Raw genomic sequence first — 12,500 nt, 5'->3', positions numbered from 1 at the left:
AATACCGATTGGTTAAAATGACCTTTATCTTTGTCAGAAACTCTCAAACCTGGGGCTTCATCTCCTCTTCATTTATGGGATTTTTTTATTGCGTTGCCATTCTTGTGGGCACTTTTGTAAATTTATCTTGTCGTTTGTCTTGTTTGGCTAAAATAGGGAATGACAGTATTACGTAATTAATTATTTAGCGTTACGCGATATGATAATAGGCCAACATGCAATGTTGCCATCAAAATATGTCACGTTACATCGTTGTTCCTTTATCAATGGTCATCAACAAAAGAGGAACCCGAATCCATCAGTTAAAAACGTATTTATTGGACAAGAAATAGTTATAACGATCTTAGAGGAGATCTTTAGAGTTTCTTCATACATTTTAAACCTGCATATTATTTCTCAAAACATTCTAGAATTTCAGTGCAAGAAACAGGCGACCCAAAAACATTTAAATTAATGACGTGAAGCCAGTGTTAAATTGACATTAGCTCAATGAAGGGCGTCGTTATTTTGACATTACGATGTGTCAAACATGAAACGGAGATAACGAGTTTGTTGTCAAATGGAATTATTTTCCTTAGCTATTTCCCCCGACTGCACGCGATTTCTAAATATTCGCTCTAGTCTATCGACCGGAATTGGGCGAAATTCTGATAACAAAAGATCGTCGTAGTTTTGGACGTAGTCGTCATCGTCACCCCCTCCGTTATCACCGTCATCACCGTCATCATCATCATCATCATCATCATCATCATCATCATCATCATCATCATCATCATCAACATCACCATCATCATCATCATCATCATAATCATCGCCATCATCGTCCTCGCCGTCGTCGTCATCATCATCATCATCATCATCATCATCATCATCATCATCATCATCATCATCATCATCATCATCATCATCAGAGAGAGACAGATATATATATATATATATATATATATATATATATATATATAGAGAGAGAGAGAGAGAGAGAGAGAGAGAGATGGAGAGAGAGAGAGAGAGAGAGAGAGAGAGAGAGAGAGAGAGAGAAAAAGAGAGAGAATAAGAGAGAAAGAAAGAAAGAGAAAAAGATAGACAGTGAGAAAGAGAGATAGTAGTAGAGAGTCGATTAGTGATTTGTCGATGAAACGATTTTGTTTTACCCATAAAATTCTCTCGTCTACTCTAAATTTACCGTTTTCACCCCCAGTCAAATAAGGTCAACAGCCTGACATTAGCCACAACATTCGAGTAAAAAGTAGTCCTTAAATCAGAGTCGTAATGATCAAAGAGCCAAAACCCATACAGGTGTACAACTATAATTAGAGGGTCTTTCTTTCCTACTATAATATAGGACACAAGTCTATCGCAATAATATACTTTCCGCCAGAGCTAACAAATCACACTATTCAGTCACTAATTGGGTGGACAAAGGGAGTAGGAAAATAATTTGACACTTTCCGTTTGCTAGTGAAATGAGTTCATATATATTTTTATTTATTGCTTGACTTTTTAACTTTCATTTTTTTATGCTGCTGAACTAAGAGTGGGTTGCCAGATTGTTTTATTAATGTCTTTGTATTTTAAGACAAAAATTTGATCATAGTAGTTGGTATATTCGATGCCAGAATATAGGCACGATGATAGTATGATGGTTGTTTATAATTATATAATTTGAAAAAGATGTTATCTGCATTTTGACATAAAAACAATCACAATTTCGAAGGTTAAATATAGATAGAGCTATGATCACATATTTACAGATCTGATTACGGAACGAAATTATGAGTTTGATTTAACATTATAGTAATAGCCAATATTATGCCTTGGTTCTGGGTACAGCTGGGGCGACCATCCCCAACCCAGCGCGTCCACAGGTGGCGGATCGTGGAACGGCCTACAGATCCTGATCTATAGGTTAGCTGTAAAGCCGCGGACCAACTGGCGATAGTCGTGGAGAGTGAGGTTGGGTAGTCTGGCAGCACAGCTACACATACAAAATGCCTCATATACTCTATGAAGGGACTATCAAGGTGAATGGGAGGCGCCTTAAAACCTGCCAAATGCTCCCACTGCCTTGTGGGTTATGACCGGGAGGTCAAAAGGCTATGGAGTAAACCAGATAAAAATCCGTCAGAAGGCAACGGGAAACCACTGACGTATCATCCCAAGATCGTCATGATGTCCGTCCAAGCGAATCTAGTCAACGACGTCAATGGATGTTTTTCGAGCAACTCGATTACAGCCTCGTCCGGTAGAGATAGTCATGCAGGTGAACAGGTGACTCTCGACCGTCATCCAGCTACTGTGCACCACCAAACATTACGAACAGCAACATGGAATGTAAGAAGTCTGTACCAGAAAGGAAAATTAGCAAATGTAGTTATGGAAATGAAGAGATTGAATATCAATGTTTTAGGATTATCAGAAGTTAGATGGAAAGGAGCAGGAGAACTTAATTATGATGACTGTAAAATTATATACTCAGGAGGAGGAGAACACCAAAGGGGAGTTGGAATTATACTAGATAATAAAACGGCGCGAGCAGTCAAAGGATTCTGGCCCATATCAGACAGAGTAATGGCAATCAAACTACAAGCAAAACCTTTTGATTTTGATATTTTACAAATATACGCCCCAACCACCAGTCACGATGATGAAGAAGTGGAAAATTTCTATCAACAAATAGATAAAGCAATGCATCAGTTTAAGTCTTCAGACATAAAACTCATCATGGGCGATTTTAATGCCAAGGTGGGCCGAGAAAGAATAGAAGATATTGTGGGCCCACATGGTCTGGGAGACAAAAATGACAGAGGTGATCGTCTTATTCAATGGTGCCGTCAACATGATCTGACAATCACAAATACTTGGTCAACAAACCACAATAGAAGGAAGTGGACATGGAAAAGTCCTGGAGATGGAGTGAGAAACCAAATAGATTACATAGTCATCAGCAAACGTTTCCGAAACTCGGTTTTGTATGCCAAATCTATGCCGGGGGCTGACTGTAACAGCGATCATATACCTGTGCTATGCCCCATACGAGTTAAATTGAAAATCTGCAAAAGAGCAAAGGCTAAACCTAAATACCAACTAGACATTCTCCGGGAGGAACAGAAGATACAAGAAAAATTTGAACTATCAGTAAGAAACAAGTTTGAAGTGCTTGGAGAACTAACAGATATAGAAGAGAAATATGAGCAGTTTAAAGACAGTGTTGCTGCATCATTAGAAGAAAATGTTCCAACCACACTTAAGTTGCAGAAGAAGAAATGGATTACTCCAGAGATATTAGAATTAATGAATGAGAGAAGAAAGGCCAAAAATCAGGAAGAAAAATACAAGACTCTGAACAGGCAGATAAAAAGAAAATGCAACGAAGCTAAAGAAGACTGGATAAATGAACAATGTCACTATATAATGTCCTGCAAAGAAAAAAATGGCAAATTCTTCCATCAGAAAATCAAAGAAGTGACAAACAAAACTAAATCAGGTGCTAAAAGTGGATGCATCAAAGACAAGCGTGGAAACACCATCATGGACAAAGACTGCATTCTAAACAGATGGTCAGAATATATTGAAGAACTTTTTTTTTGATAATCGAGGAGAAATGCCTATGATAAAAGAACTGGAAGGGCCTTCTATAATGAAAGATGAAGTTAGGAACGTCATGAAAAGCATGAAAAATGGAAAAGCTGCAGGACCTGATGCCATAACAATTGAAGCCTTGACTGGCCTGGGTGAATGGGGGATTGAATTCATCACAAACCTTCTAAATCAAGTGTATGACACAGGAAAAATGCCAACTGATATGAAACGATCCATTTTTATAGCACTACCAAAAAAGCCAGGGGCAGTTGATTGTGAACAACACAGAACTATTAGCCTAATGAGCCACCTCACAAAAATTCTTTTGAAGATAATTTTACTAAGAATAAGAAATAAAATACGACCTGAAATTGGGGAGATGCAATTTGGTTTTGTTGAGGACAAGGGTACCAGAAATGGAATATTCACATTATCAATGCTGATGGAAAGATGTATTGAAGTAAATAAAGATCTGTATATGTGTTTCATCGACTATTCAAAAGCCTTTGATAAAGTACAACACGAAAAACTATTCAAAATTCTATCATCCTTGGACATTGATGGTAAAGATTTAAGAATATTACGGAATTTGTACTGGGAACAAGAAGCAGCAATGCGTGTTGACAACGAACTAAGCAGTTTTACACCTATTAGAAGAGGAGTTAGGCAGGGGTGTGTTTTGTCTCCAGATTTATTCAACCTCTATAGTGAAATGATATTAAGAGATATCGAACATAAGAAGGGGGTGTGTATTGGAGGAAAGAATGTAACAAATCTGAGGTATGCAGATGATACGGTTCTACTGGCAGAATCTGAACATGAACTACAAGAATTACTGGATGTTGTAGTCAGGAGTAGTGAAAATATGGGACTGGAACTGAATATATCTAAAACAGAATGTATGACGGTATCTAAAAATAATAACCCACCAGCCTGTGTAATAACAAGCAGAGGACAAACAATACAACAAGTTGAATGTTTCAAATATTTAGGCTTCAATGTAACATCCAATGGAAAATCAGATTGTGAAATAAAGAAAAGAATAGGTATGGCGAAGAATGCATTCAACCAGCTGCATACAATTATGAAAAACAGGAATATTAGCATGAAAACAAAAATCAAAGTCCTGGATTGCTATGTACTGTCTGTGCTGCTATATGGTTGTGAGAGCTGGACCATAAACAAGACCATGGTTAAAAGACTGGAGGCAGTGGAAATGTGGTTTTACAGAAGAATGATGAGGGTGTCATGGATGGAAAGGAAAAGAAATGAAGAAATTTTAGAAATGGCAAACAGAAAAAGATCACTGATAACAAAAATCATCAAACGCCAAATGGAATTTTTAGGACACATTATCCGCCACCCTGGTTTGGAAATACTCGCCTTGACTGGAAAGATGAATGGAAAAAGAATAAGAGGAAGACAAAGAATAACGTATTTGAAAGGGATAAGAACTTGGACAGATGAAGCTGAGAAAGGTGGCGCTGCTTTAATAGAATTGGCAAGAGATAGATCAGCTTGGCGGAAGATGACCTCCGACGTCTGCTTCAGATATGGAACTACATGAGATGAGATGCCTTGGTTTGAGAGTCTTTCCATTCTACCGAAGAGCCCATGTCAATGTAGTTTATCAGACCTGCAAATAAATACACGTCGCTAGAAACATTATTGCCTAAACCTTTTTGTTTTTTTTACTAAGGAAGATTTTATTTGGCTTCTTCTATTGCTTAACGATGTGGATGCATTCCCTCAATGAGGTCTAATCAAAACTTTCATATGTTCTTTATGGTAATTTTGCTCGTTATAAAATGAATATTTACTATTTTGAGATTCAAATAGATTAAAAATAGACGGAGGGCTTAAAAGAACGACATAAAACATTCTGAAAAATGTAGATTTTCAGATCAGCACTTGTACAAAATTTAGACAGACTAATTAGCTTCCCGGAGTGTATTATAAGCTCTTTAAAAATTCCATGTTTACATAAAAGAGAATACATGTGGATGAGTTAACTGAATGAATGACAATCGATATAAATTCGGAATGATTTATGAATTTATCAAATATAAATATATATTATATATAGGAAATCCAGGACGAAACGTATATATATATATATATATATATATATATATATATATATATATATATATATATATATATATATATATATATATATGTGTGTGTGTGTATATATAAGTAGATAGACAGATAATCTGTAGCTGTTCAGATAGCTAGATGAAAGCAATATTTATTGAATGATTCAATAAATTGCTCGATAGATAGATTCGTGGATAGAAAGATGGATGATTAGGTAAATAAATAGTTCGATATATTGATGAATACATTGGGATTTATTGACAGGTTTATGAAAAGAGAACAATGTAGAAATAGAATTTTATCTGGAAATATGAACAACTGAAATGCAGGTATCATTTTCATTAAAGGAAGTAATGTCCAAAATAGTTAAAGATGATTATATTGATGGTGTGCGGATAAGTAAAATCTTCATCAGTTCTGCCCACTTTAACACACAAAACGAAGCATAACCTTCAAAAGTTATAATCAATTTTTGAGAATTTAGATAGATCTAATCACCACTCTGGTGGTCTAGAAACTATAACAAAGACCTAAGTAAGTTACGTCAACTTCATTCATTTTATAATCATCAATGCTTTTGATGACAGGCATTACTTAAGCACATTCATGATATCGAGGCACATGTAACTCAGTGTTTTTAAGTAATTAACATCAAACATACATTAATCAGACATAATTAAGATAATTGAAATTTGTAAATAAATAAACTATGTAAGGAACCGTTGATTATTCATAACCACCTACTCAATCGATGATACTCAATCACTCACAACATCCAGGATAAAACACATCAGAAACTCGAGAATAATGCGAGTGTTCGTGCGAGATCCGCTCACCGACTCGCCACTCATTCACAAGTCCAGAAAGAAAAGCACGCGCAATACAAGTTAAGTGGAGATCCATCCAACATCGCGAGAGGCAAATAACATCGGAAGCGGAACCAGCTTAGAGACCGGATCAATGGCGCCCTTCTCTAACAAATGCTGTTAGCGTTCAGTAGGAATTTAGAGGATTATCGCTAGGGGTTTGCAGTCGACCTGACCCTTAACCTGTGATGGTTGATCCTGTTCTCGCCCGAGGGCGGGGGGGGGGGGGTTTGAGAAGAGAGAGAGAGAGAGAAAGAGAGAGAGAGAGAGAGAGAGAGAGAGAGAGAGAGAGAGAGAGAGAGAGAGAGAGAGAGAGAGAGAGATAGAGGACGAAAGTGGAAGATTGTGTTTCAAAGTTATATTTATAATAAAGGAAAGAGATAAACTAAAAAACAAATCTAGGTTGACCTAACTGGGTAAAAGAGATAGGCACATAGGTAACAATATAGTCAAAATAACGTAAACTTTTTCTGAGCTCTCTCTTTCTCTCTTCTCTGGCCCCCTCGATATACTCGATATATTTAAAAAATATATCTCTTAACAGGGTACGTGAGGGATCAATAATAACACACTTCATCTCATTGTCGCTCTCTCTTTCTGTCTCTCTCTCTCTCTCACTCTCTCTCTGTGTCTCTCTTACTCTCTCTCTTTCTCCTTCCCTTGCACACACACAAACACACACACACACACGCAAACACACACACGCAAACACAAGTGCACACATTTTTACCTATGTTTTAACTATAATCACAATGTAATATATATAATAACATATTTTCTTTTCTTCTTACTTTGTTTTGTATCTTTTATAAGTCATTTTACTCCCTTTATTTTATTATACATATTATTGATTCATTTAAGTACCTCTAGACCTTTTCTTTAACAAAACCAAATTGCTCATCACTTATCTCTGGAGAGATCTTACCCCTCGTTCTTTTCACAAGTATCCTTAATATAATCTTCTTGACCTGGCTCATTATGCTGATTGTTCTGTGTTGGTCACAATCAATAGTTCCTTGTTTTTTGGGGGAGAATGATAATGAATACTGACTGTCTTAAAACATTAGGCAGGACACCTTTCTTACAAAATGATGTTAAAGGCTTTAGTCAGAAAGTCTATAAAGGGCATTAATCACTTCTTTTGAGAAACTATCCTGGCCTTACGCTTTTCCTTGTTCGTCTCTTTGCAAACAACTTCCACTTCTCACATAATCTAGAGACCCGTGTTCACAGTAGAGGTTTCTTTATCCAAGGACGCGCCTCTTTTGTCATCCGCGTAAAGATTATCTATGTACATTGCCCAAAGTTTTAAAATTGCGTTGTTGTCGATAAGTATAATATTATTACCGTTTGCATCTTTAACGCATTTTCTTGACATGGTTGGTCGTTTTCCACTTAGATCTTGTACTGACTGGTAGAATTGTTTGGTGTTATATTGCTTTAGTCGTTCAATTATATGGCATTCATTTTCAATGCAATCTTCGTTTGCTCTCTTAAACTCTTGTTTTATACTCTTATTAGACGCCTATCTTCTTTACATTGATTTCTGTTACGGTCTACGTAGTTTTCTTCTTTCATCCATCATTTCCAAGATATTGTCATTCATCCATTTTTGTTTTGGTTCGTGCTTTTTGACAGATGGAATAGTCTCTCTTGCAGATTCTGTGATGCAGTTCGATACTTGACTTCGGTACTCACCTTTTTATCTCACGTATTCTTTGTAATAATTTTTTTATTTGATCGTTAATTCTCAATAGATCTAATTGTAGTTTTGATTCCACTTTATTTTTCTTTATTTGTTTAAGTTTTATTTTTTTAGCGTGGCCTTGACAGGTCGTTGGTACTATTTCAATCTGCGCTTGGAATAGGTGGTGCGTTGCGTACGATATTTCTGAATCGATGTTGGACCAGAATAAATTTATATTTAGGGCACATGGGCATACCCATGTCCACTTCTTTCTATCATGGTTTTTAAACCATGTATTGGCAATAGTATGGTTATCCGCACCAGTCGACATGTCTTTCTTTTCTTTCATTTTTGGTACCTAGTCCGTGGGGGGCAACTATATTTTCAACTCTCTCGTTACCAACCTTAGTAATGAACTCACCAATTATTAAACGAATTTCATTGGATTTACATTGCTTGGATGCCTGTTCCATATCTTGATAGAATGTCTCAATTGTGTTTATATCACTGTCTAATATTGGGGATTTTATTTTAATAATATTAATAACTTTAAATGGTTTTCCTTTCAACTTTATTAAAATAAGAGAGAGAGAGAGAGAGAGAGAGAGAGAGAGAGAGAGAGAGAGAGAGAGAGATAGAGAGAGAGAGAGAGGGATAGAGAGAAAGAAATAAAGAAAGAGAGAGAGAGAGAGAGAGAGAGAGAGAGAGAGAGAGAGAGAGAGAGAGAGGGAGAGTTTACATCACTGTCTAATATTTGAATAATATTAATGTTAAATGGTTTTCCTTTCAACTTTACTAAAATAACTTTCTGAGATTGCAACATGATAACAAAAAAGCACTTTGATGTTGATTTGCCTATAAAGTTTCCAACTCCTTTCTCTTGATTTTTTCCCACCTGCACAATACAATAGAAAATCATTCTCTTTCACTTGTCATTCTCCTTTCCATTTCGTTTCTGAAATACCAAGGATGTGAATTTGAACCTTTTTTCATTTCTTGAATAACGTTTTCATATTTGCCTAAACGGTTTAAAGTGCGTATATTCCACGTGGCCAATTTGATCGTTTCTTTTTGTTCCAGTTTGAAACGTTCAATGTGTACGGGACAGCTGATATACTGGGAATGTTTGTTCGTAACTGGTTTTCCGTTGCCTTTAAATTATTGCAGTTTAATTTGCGTGAGTTGTGTTCGATGTTTCTGTTTTTGTTTCCTTCCACCTTTCTTTACTCTTTTTGTCCTTTTTCTGTAGACCTTGTTTAATTAAAAGATTTCAACGTATTCACAATTTCTTAATTTGGTGCATTATTAATTGTGTGTTGTATTGTACGTCGGTATGGGTGAATAAGTATAACAATAATAAGGTGTTGTCATTTCCGATATTCATTATCGACCGTTGTAATTAGATAAAAATAACTCACTGTGTTAGTCTTTAAAATTGAAAAACAAGAACACAAATGGCCTCTCGAGTTGATAAAATCCTTTCAAAAATTTACAAAACTTAAAAAAATATCGCTACATTAATTGTTTAAAATCCACGAAAATTCGTCAAAAGAGGCACAAAGTCATAAAATATCCTCTATATATGAAATAAAATTCGTCCTCTATACAAATAACACTAAAAACAGCCGTAAATGCAAACATTTTGAGCTCTATGAATTCCATCATTGAACACATATTATGGACAAGCTAATTGCAAAACGGGTAATTTTTTTTTTTACATTACCTAAACATATTTTATTGATATATGAACAGTACATAACCAATGATTTCTTGCTGTTCTGATGACAAAAATTATACCAAAATTTTTTTTATAGTCACTGAACCATGCTATTTATTACATTCACTTATGTTTTAACCACAACATTGCAAAACATTTTTACTCCTGAATCATAGATAATGCTCAAACACAGTTATAAAATAAGTAATAAACAAAAATCGATATCTTAACGGCAAGGTGGTTGTTTCTAATGTTAAACACATATTATATGAATGAACGCTAATTGGTGTTTACATGTTCAACACACATTGTTGAAATAACACTGGTACAGTAGACACACTAATGGGACTGAAGGAAACCACTTTTATGTTCCGCGTAAACTGCATAATACACTAAATCAGGGACCACTAGAACCAGAACTAGATAGACGTGTGTAAGAATTCAAAGGCCACGATCTGGTTCACAAACACTTCACCACGCGTTTAGTGTTTTCAAAGGAATGTTGTGATATCAATATCTCATAATACAAATGTTCTGCGTATGGGTGGAGATTTGATCGAACTCAGTAATGAAGGAGATCTTTTATAAACTAGAAAGATTGTTTTAATCTATGTGCGGCTATGTAGTCTGCATGGGCTATGTGGTCTTGTGGTATGAGACTCGCCTTCGGATAGGAAGATCCAGGGTACGAGTCCTGCTTTGGGTGTCGCATAGTTGAGTCTTTGGAAAAGGCTGATTACTCATTTTTTCCCACGGTACTCAGATGTAAAAGGAATACCTGACCTTAACAGCGTTGTATCTTTTATTTAATCGTCTAAAAGGCGTCATGCCTTGTCCAGTATGATAAGTGTTGTTGTTCGTTAGCACCCCCCCCCCTATAAATAGTTTTTAAAATACTATTATTGCGCATGTCGTTATTCTATTGACACCATTAAGAAATAATTCCCCATGGACATCATAATAATATGGGAATCAAGTTTTAATCTAGATCCAATCTGGAGTGAAATGAATGACGAAAATTTTGTTTTAAAGAAAAAAATTCAAACTTGATCATTTATATAGAACAATATCCATAAACCGTGCTCAAAGCGCTTTGCAAGGGGTTCCTAGCCAACAGCAACGAGACATGACATGACGCCCGTTAGGCGATATAACAATTTTTCGACAGAGACAAAGCTCTTAACGGCCAGGTGCTCATTCTTCACCCGAGTACGGTGAGATAATATGAGTTTAGAGCTTTTCTAAGGTTTAATTATGCACAGCTTAGAGTGGGACTCGAACCCTGGACCTTCCGGTTCTAGAGCGAGTGTCACACCAAAGGCTACCCAAGTCAAAAATATGATGTAAACCATTTAACTGCCGTAGTCTGGAAAACTCTTGTCAAAAAGATTCGCCAGAAAACTCGTCCTTCAAATATCGATCGATTCAAATGACCGTCATCTTGGTCGTCTTTCGTTACATTAATTTTCTGCATTTTATATAGAATAGTGATTCACTTTGGACAAATTGATGCCTTTCGTATTATTAGTCAGGGGGCAGACGGTCTCAGCTGATTTAATGATAGCGATACCAACAATAATGATGATGATGATATGATGATAATAATGATGTTAACAAATATTATGATAGTCATAATTGTTATGGTTATTATGATAATCATAATTAATGATAAGCCATCATATTGGGCATCTCATCCCTCACTGGGGAAACGCTACTGAGTGCAACTTATCACATAAAACTATTATATCATGATTGTATAATATAGATAGTATGCGCTTGGCTAAGAAGCTCATAACATTGCCATCCGGAAGTATAATGGACCAACACAGAAAACTGTGTGTATCCATGACCGATTATAGTCGTTTTAATACAGTTCAGTGAGCATGACTCATAAACGCCGATGGCAAAAAACAATAACAAAGATGTGAGTGATGTCATCTTCGAACTATCTATATTATCCAAGCATGCCCCTTTCAGTTTTGTCCCTTTACAATATCGTTGTTATGGCTAAGTCTGTCCTTCGGCCGCCATCAACCTGAAGACCGTGAGCAGCAAAAGAAAATAACTTGTAGGCTATGTTTAATTTTCAATCCTTATAGGACGCTGTGTCCATATTGCATGGGAACCCCTCGATGCCTAGTCAATATCTGTTAGTTGCTGCCTGCTGTGACAACTATTTCTGAGCTTTCCCGTCAACCATTGAGCAAGAGTCACTCTGTGGAATTAATAAGTGGGGTGTCCACCCAGACACGTACTCATCCAGGATAAAGTTAAGAAAATCAAACAACGCTAAGACCACTGTACACAAACAAGCTGTGGTGACAAATTGTTTTTATTCAATATTTTATTAAACTCACCATTGATCATTTATCTATTTACATCAAATTTAGTGTTGGAATTCTTTATTTTTTAAACTTTAATTTGAACTTAGTAACTTTGTTTTAATTTAGCAACAAGCATTATAGAAGAGTTGCCGCGCAAGTGAAAAACACCAGAGTTGTTTCACATTCGTGTAAAGTATTTTTCTTCACAGTTAGTAAGATTGATTGAT

At 36.0% G+C, this 12,500-nt stretch overlaps 1 protein-coding gene across 1 annotated transcript in view; it reads right to left on the bottom strand.

Annotated features, from left to right (window-relative positions):
* LOC144965160 (neuronal acetylcholine receptor subunit alpha-10-like) overlaps positions 1-6,525 on the bottom strand; it is a 121,754-nt gene extending 115,229 nt beyond the window's left edge. Inside the window, exon 1 of the mRNA XM_078900193.1 lies at positions 6,424-6,525. The gene's annotated coding sequence lies outside the window, so the exon portion shown is untranslated. The remainder of the gene's footprint in view (positions 1-6,423) is intronic.
* Positions 6,526-12,500: the final 5,975 nt, after the last annotated feature.

This window comes from Berghia stephanieae, chromosome 2, assembly GCF_034508935.2.
Source record: "Berghia stephanieae isolate SIO BIC M18660-M18661 chromosome 2, UCSD_Bste_1.3, whole genome shotgun sequence".
In the NCBI taxonomy this organism is placed as follows: domain Eukaryota; kingdom Metazoa; phylum Mollusca; class Gastropoda; order Nudibranchia; family Aeolidiidae; genus Berghia; species Berghia stephanieae.
Note: the sequence above shows the minus strand (reverse complement) of the source record. Positions and strands in the feature narration are given on the sequence as shown.